We start from the raw sequence: 8,386 nt of genomic DNA on the forward strand, positions 1-8,386 counted from the left end.
ACAACGTAACTGGGTGACTATAAAGGTGCACTACAGGTATCTCCAAAAGTGTATGTAGGGTTGACACGGATCGAGACTGGGATTTGTCACTCCGTATGATGGAGAGGTATCTCTGGGCCCACTCGGTAATGCATCATCATAATGAGCTCAAAGTGACCAAGTGTTTGGTCATGGGATCATGCATTACGGTACGAGTAAAGTGACTTGCCGGTAACGAGACTGAACGAGGTATTGGGATACCGACGATCGAGTCTCGGTCATGTAACGTACCGATTGACAAAGGGAATTGTATACGGGGTTGTTCGAATCCTCGACATCGTGGTTCATCCGATGAGATCATCGAGGAGCATGTGGGAGCCAACATGGGTATCCAGATCCCGCTGTTGGTTATTGCCCGAGAGCCATCTCGGTCATGTCTATGTGTCTCCCGAACCCGTAGGGTCTACACACTTAAGGTTCGGTGATGCTAGGGTTGTATGAATATGAGTATGCAGCATACCGAATGTTGTTCGGAGTCCCGGATGAGATCCCGGACATCACGAGGAGTTCCGGAATGGTCCGGAGGTGAAGAATTATATATAGGAAGTGATATTTCGGCCATCGGGAAAGTTTCGGGGTCGCCCGGTATTGTACCGGGACCACCGAAAGGGTCCCGGGGGGTCCACTGGGTGGGGCCACCCATCCCGGAGGGCCCCAAGGGCTGAAGTGGGGAGGGGAACCAGCCCATAGTGGGCTGGTGCACCCCCCTTGGCCCACCCCCTGCGCCTAGGGTTGAAACCCTAGGGTGGGGGGGGCGCCCCACTTGCCTTGGGGGGTACTCCACCCCCTTGGCCGCCGCCCCCTTGGGAGATTGGATCTCCCAGGGCTTGCACCCCCCCCTGGGGGCCTATATAAAGGGAGGGGGAGGGGGCAGCCGCACCCTGAAGTTCTGGCGCCTCCCTCCCCCAGCTACACCTCTTCCTCCTCCGTCACGTGCTTGGCGAAGCCCTGCCGGAGTGCTGCTGTTCCACCACCACCACGCCGTTGTGCTGCTGCTGGAGCCATTATCATCAACCTCTCCTTCCCCCTTGCTGGATCAAGAAGGAGGAGACGTCATCCGCTCCGTACGTGTGTTGAACGCGGAGGTGCCGTCCGTTCGGCGCTAGGATCTCCGGTGATAGGATCACGACGAGAACGACTACTTCAACCCCGTTCTTTTGAACGCTTCCGCTCGCGATCTACAAAGTGGTATGTAGATGCATCTCCCATGACTCGTTGCTTAGATGAACTCATAGATGGATCTTGGTGAAACCGTAGGAAAATTTTTAATTTTCTGCAACGTTCCCCAACACTTCGTGCCGCCTGACCCCGACGCCGTCAGGTCCGACTTTGGGAACCAAGCAGGCGGCTCAGGGACTTCGGCAGCCGGCTCGGGGACTGCCATAGTTAAACCCAGCCCGGGGACTACTGCATCCGGCCCCGGGACTGCACCGACACAGCAGGCGGTGGCCGACTCCAACTCTTCACAACCCAGCCCACCCGCCCTGGTTGCAGTAGCCGTTTTGGCGATAGAAGAAATCACAGCTCCATCATGGGCCGAGCCCATCCTCCACTTGCTGATAAACGGAGAACTGCCGACTGACGAGATCTCGGCAAGACAAGTCCAACACCGAGCCGGAGCATACACAATAATGAAGCGAGAGCTTGTTAGGCACAATGTTATTGGAGTCTTCCAGCGCTGCGTCGAGCCAGAGAAAGGCATAGCAATCCTCAAAGACATCCACCAGGGCGAATGAGGCCACCATGCAGCCTCAAGGTCACTCGTCGCCAAATCTTTCCGCCATGGATTCTTCTGGCCGACTGCTATGGAGGACGCCAAGGAGTTAGTCAAACACTGTAAAGGGTGCCAAATCTTTGGCTCCAAGCAGCACCTGCCGGCTTCTGCACTCAAGACCATCCCCCTCACCAGGCCTTTTGCCGTCTGGGGACTGGACATGGTGGGCCCATTCAAGACGGCACGCGGAGGCATGACACATCTGCTTGTCGCCGTGGAAAAATTTACCAAGTGGATTGACGCAAAGCCAATCAAGAAACTGAATGGGCCGACTGCCCTGATATTCATCGCAGATATCACAACCCGGTATGGAGTACCACACAGCATCATCATCGACAATGGCACGAATTTTTCCAAGGGAGCACTGGCACGTTTCTGCGCGACACAGGGCATCCGACTGGACTTAGCGTCTGTTGCCCATCCGCAGTCAAATGGCCAAGTCGAGCGAGCAAACGGCCTCATCCTCTCCGGCATCAAGCCCCGATTGGTCATGCCGCTGGAGCGTTCGGCCGGCTGTTGGCTTGACGAGCTGTCGGCTGTCCTCTGGAGTCTGCGCACTACCCCGAACAAGTCAACTGGCTTCACCCCTTTCTTCCTTGCATATGGTGCCGAGGCTGTCATCCCAACTGACATCGAGTTCGACTCACCTCGGGTCACCATGTACACGGAGGCGGAGGCCAAGGAAGCACGAGAAGACGGCGTCGACTTGCTGGAAGAAGGCCGGTTGTTAGCCCTCAGCCGGTCCGCCATCTACCAGCAGGGTCTACGCCATTACCATAGCCGGAAGGTCAAGCCAAGATCCTTCCAAGAGGGTGATCTTGTGCTCCGGCTGATCCAGCGAACAGCCGGCCAGCACAAGCTCTCGGCCCCTTGGGAAGGCCCCTTCGTCATCAGTCGGGCTCTAGGCAACGACTCCTACTACCTGATCGACGCGCAGAAGCCGAAGGCACGCAAGAGAAATGATTCCGACAAGGAGTCGGAGCCACCATGGAACGCCAATCTTCTCCGAAGATTTTACAGTTAAAATGCAGTATGTACCATGCTACCTTTTGTATTAAGTACGAGACAACGGGCCCCCCGAGGAGTACTCGGGGACTACCCTCTTTCATCTATGAATGATGGGTATCATACCCATGATTATGCCACTACATTCGTTTTCTCGTCCAGCACTGGGTTCGATGAGTCGGCCTGGGGACTTGCCGCCTTGAGTTATATTCAAAGTTCTACCTGCAGCCAGAAAAGTAGTGTGCCTGTACCCAAGCCATCTTTTGTTGAAAGTCGCAGCTCGAAGAATCGACTGTCCGGCTGGCAAGAGCCAAAGGCAGGAAAGGATGCCCACACGAAAAACGGCTAGGGATTAACGAACTTATATAACCCAAGCCAGCTGCCCCCCCCCCCCGCCAACCGGCTGTCAGAGCGGCCGGCTCGCCGGCTTCCCTTCTTACTCTGCTACAATCTAAGAAAGCTCGAGTACTTGTCCTCCCAGACGGCCAAGCCCTTACCCGGTCACAGACTGCAGAGCAGCTGTCCGGCTGGGAAGGCGGCGACCAAGGGAGGGCGGCAAAGGAAAATAGCCAGAAGATGAAAAGCATGTAGGAATGGAAGCCAAGCACATGCATAATTACACTTACACAAAAGGCCTTCGAAAGGCCAGCATTCGACATAGTTTGAATACACCCCCAGTGGGTGGAACTATGCAAATTTAATAAAAAGTTGTTCAAGGAGTAACGAGCAGGAAAGAAAAGACGGCGAGTCAGGCCAAGGGAGCGACTGGGGAGTCGGGCAGGTTGGTGGAGACGCAGTGTTGGCTGGAGGAGTGGCCGGCTGGTGAGTCTTGGCTTGATCGTCACCTATGGTAGGCGATGTGTTCGCACGCGCCTCATTGCTGGAGGCACGATCAGGCTGAGGCTGGTTGGCTGCTCCACCATCCGGCACAATGTCTTCGCCATCTTCCTCCTCCTCCTCTTCGCCCTCGTCGCTGGAGTCGATCTCCTCCACCGAGTCTTCACTGTCTGCCAGGTTCAGCACGAACCATTCCTCCGGCTGAGTGACGTCATCTTCGTTTACCTCAGGAGCAAAGGCGCTAGTGTCGGTGAAGTCGGCGATCGCCGAGGCGCGCTGGATGATAGCCGGCCGCACAACCTCCAGCTCCTCGTCAGCCTCCTGCCGCCAGGTGCGCAGCTGGTCCAAATTCAGCCCATGATACCAAGCCCGGACGAACTCTAGCGCCCGTCAAGCACCGGACCGAGCTGTTGAAGCCTTCCAGGCCTCGAAGCGGCCGACTGCTACCTCCAGCCAGTCGGCAGTCCGGCTGGGGGTGCGGGGAATCACCTTGTTGGGCCAGAGGGCGGCCAGCACCTGCACTCCGGCATGCTGAAGATGGCAGAGCATGCGGTAGGCCGGCTGGAGGCGGGCTTGGATCGCCAAAAGTTGCTCCTCAAGCGACCAGTTGGCATCCGATGCAATCTCAACCCCAGCCTGCCGCCGGGCCTCACAGTGAGCTTCGATGGCTTGGTTGGCGGAGACGGAGTAACCGGGGAAGTATTCTTCACAAAGAAGAAAGAAATAGAGCAAATCAGAAGATAAACTAGATGACAAGGACGAGCAAAGGAGCGAAGAAGAAGGCAGACTACCGTCAATCAAATCTTCAACCCGGCCGTAGCCTTCGCTCAGTGCCTGCCTCGCCTTGGCCTAGCTCACCGCCTCGGTCTCATACTCGGCTTTGAGGGCGGCCTCGCTGTCCTGCGCCGTCTTCAAGGACGCCTTGTGGTTCTCCTCCTGGTCGGCCAGTTTCTTGTCCAGGCAATCATGCTCCTGAACCAAGGTGTCGCACTCGATTTCCTTGGCGTGAAGGGCGGTCTGAGCTCCACCCAGCTGCTCCCTTAAGTCGGCATTGGCTCCTGCCGATATGGAGAAGAAGAAATTAAGGAAGAAGTTGTTAGGAAAGATCCGACCCGACTGCTCAGCAGTCGGCCCGAATCTCGGGGACTACACTCAGTGGGTGCGCTGGCGCGCCCCCACATGAGATAAAAACAAAAGCACTCACTCCGGCTCTCCGTCAGATTGGTGGTCTTCTGATTCATCTCCCGGGCCTAGGAGTTGAAGGTGGCGGCGTGGAGGTTGTGATAGTCCTGCAAATAGGACGAAGGTGCGAACAAGAACAAATCATTAAATCAGAGTCTTCTGAGAAGTTCCAAGCCGCCTGCTCAGCAGCCGACTCGGAACTCGGGGACTACACCCAGTGGGTGCACTGACGCGCCCCCACAGAAGAAATCAAGAGCAAGAAGACTCACCCGAATGGCCGACCGTGTTGCAAGAAACTCTTGGGTGTATTGTTTCAACATGGCGGCCTGGGACTGAACCGGCTCCGGACGTCCTGCGCCGCCACATTCAGCACAGCCGTCCCACCGCCGGCGTCCACCCTGGCGATCTGACGCTGGCCGTCTCCAGGTCATAGGACAACGAGCTGGAGCCCGCGGCCCTCTGCAGCTCCGGCTCCGAAGTCGCCTTCCCTGCGCGCCGATGAGTCGGCGACAGGACCACAAGGTCCGCCCCCACAGTCGGCTCACCTCCAGCCGGCTGCGCAGGTGGTGCCTCGGGCTGGCCGCCTTGGCCTGTTCCGGCCGATGGTGGTGATGCCGCCTCTCCCTCCGGGACGACTATATCGCCCCTCTCCCTCTCCATCGCTGGTTGGTCGTGGTCGGCTTCCTCTGGCGGGGGCACCGGGATATCCGGGACTACGGTGCGGAGGGGGATGACGAGTTGTGCAGGCCGGCTATGCGGGGCCTCCGCCGCCCTCTCTGCGGCTGCGGCCTCCACCTGAGCCTGGGCCACCGCGTCGGCCTACGCCTCGGCCGACTCCGCCGTCGTCTCCTGAGCCGCCTTGGCGGCGGCTGCCCTCTGCTCCTCCACCTCCCGCGCGTTCCGCTCTATCGCCGCTTGGAGCTCAGCACAGGGGTCTATGCGGCGGGAACTTGCAGATCCTCCCGCCCTTCCGACTATGAAGGCGGCTGTAGTCCGCTCAAGAGAGAGCGGAGCCCTGGTTGGTAAGACAAGAAAAGGCTTAGAAGAATGCCGACTAAAGAGAAGAAAGAAAGGCGTGCGAGAATTAACACTTACGCCGAAACTGCCTGCGGCTGCTTCACCACCTTGCGGAAGCGGCCGCTTTCGCGGCCGCCTCGTCCCGCTTGGTCGCCGCCGCGGAACCCTTGGATTTCTTCGGCCGACTGTCGAAGAGAGTCGGTGCCGCCCAATGTTTCTGTGTGCCGCCCCGTGCAGCTGGCCCGCCAGAAGGGTCCGCGCCTTGATGGTCATATGCCGGCTGGCGGCGCGGAATAGGTTCGGCCTCGTCATCATCCGGCCAGTCCTCGAAACCGGCGGTGAGCCCGGAGTGGCCTGCCTCGCCACCTCCCCCTACGGCGTCGTCGTCTAAGGCGGCCGCCCCCAAGTCGGGGTCGTCAAGGTCGTCCGCCACACGGTCGGGAGCGAACTCGCGTTCCGCCCCCGCGGTCCCGGCCGATGAATGAAGGAGGGGGTTCTGATTAAAAACAAGCCGACTAGTCAGAAGCCGGCCAGAGAGAACTTGGTAACAAGAGAAGAAGAAAAGAAAGAAGGCTTACCACAGGCAGGGGGTTGGCGCGAGAATATGGCTCCTTGCCGTACCGCCACTCCTTGGTGAGCTTGCAGTTGGCGATATAGTTCACCATGTAAGATACCTCGTCGTGAGGCATCTCCTTGGTGCTCAGCCGGCTTGGGTCGAAGCGGCCGCTCATCTGGCAAATCAGATGAGGGCGGCCTTGGAGCGGGAGCACCCGGCGCTCCACGAAGGCGGTTATCAGATCGGGACCGGTCAGGCCTTCCGAATGGATCAGCACCCGAAGCTGGGCGACGGCGCCAACCCCAGCCGGCGTCAGCGACCTGGCCCGATAGGACCACGAGGGCTGCCTCCCGGCCGGCGGGCCAGCTACGTAAGCCGGCAGATTGACGTAGTCGCCCTGCGGAGCGACGTTCTTCACGTAGAAGTAAGATTTCTGCCAGAGCTTCACCGACTGGATCAACGTGATGGGCGGAAACGGGTTGTCAGCCGTCGATCTCCGCACGGCGATGAAGGCGCTGCATGGAGCCGGCACGCTCGCGACGACCGTACCGAGCTTGGACTGAAAGAACTCCCCCAAAAGTTCGAGGGTGGGGAGGACGCCAAGGAAGCCTTCGTACAGAGTGACGAAGGCCGACAGCAGCAACACCGTGTTTGGAGTGAGGTGGTGCAGCTGGAGACAGTAGAACTCGAGAAACGAGCGGAAGAAGCCGCTCGCGGGAAGGTCGACGCCGCGCAGGTAGTGCGAGCGGAAGATTACGCATTCGCCCTCCTCCGGCGTCGGTGAGATCTCCCTCTCCAGCGCCGGTGAGATCTCCCTCTCCGGTGCAAGACGGACCCGCACGTGCTCCTTGCCCGACAGCCACCGCGTCTTGCGGAGAAAATCTATGTGATCCTCATGGGCGTTGGAGCCATCCCAGGAGCTAGACCGCGCTGTGAGGACGAAGAAGCGACGGAGGAAGCTCGGCGGCGAAAGGCGCGCGGTTCGGCCGCCGCTAGGCTACGATGCACCGAGAAGATTGGTGAAGGCGCGGCGCGGCGATGGGCGGCTGCGGCGACGGAGAGAAAAAGAAGAAGAAGGAGAAGAGAATGGCGGAGCGAGGGCGAGCGTGCGAGCATTTGCGGCTCCCCCTCCCCGCCCCTACTTATAGCCTCGTGCGGCGAAGCCAAGGCGGCAAGGCGTGGGGGGCAAGGGATTAACTGCGCCCACTCCCCCATGTCCCGCGATTATTGCGCCTTTACGACAAGTGGAAACCGCCGTCGGAAGACGTACGGTCAGTTCGGGCTGCAAAAGATCCGCGCCCGGGCCGAGGCGTGGAGGTGGCGGGCCCCGGTCTGCGGCGGCGTCCCGTCACGCGCGTGGGCTGGCAGGACCTTCCTGCCGAAGGGTGCCACATGGAGCGCAGGCAGCGGGCGGTCAGCCCGCAACCTGGCTAGCGAGCCAGCTGGTTCCCGCCTTCAGATTTCGAAGAAACTTCGCCGAGAAGGCATGCATAAGTGAAGCCGGCTCCTAGCTGCCGGCTCTTCGGGATAGGAAGCCGATTGATCTTCTCGTTCCCCTTTCAGCCACGAAGCCCAACCAACTTCGGGGACTACTGTCAGAGTAAATGACCACGGGTAGCCTAGCCGACTCCCTTTGGCCCTTCGGAAAAACAATAGGCCGATCGAGCCTTAGAGCACCCAAGATGCAGGGCCGCCTTCCTCCGGCCGGCTGCCTCACAAGCCGACTACCGGAAGGCGGCCCAGCCCTAAACTCTTTTGGAGGAAGCCACGATAGGGCCGACTCCAAGAAGCCGGCCCCGAAAAGACCGACTCCAAGAGGCCGGCCCCTGGCGAGCGGCAAGGGCCATGCCCTCAAAGTCCGCACCACCATAACGATGATGGGGCAAGGCGTGACAACAGTGAAGCCTGCCACCCCCAAATCCCGGAGCACGCATGGCTATAGTACGCCGTACGAGGCAGCCATCACCCGTCCGGCG

This window comes from Triticum aestivum, chromosome 1B (genome assembly GCF_018294505.1).
Source record: "Triticum aestivum cultivar Chinese Spring chromosome 1B, IWGSC CS RefSeq v2.1, whole genome shotgun sequence".
Classification (NCBI taxonomy): domain Eukaryota; kingdom Viridiplantae; phylum Streptophyta; class Magnoliopsida; order Poales; family Poaceae; genus Triticum; species Triticum aestivum.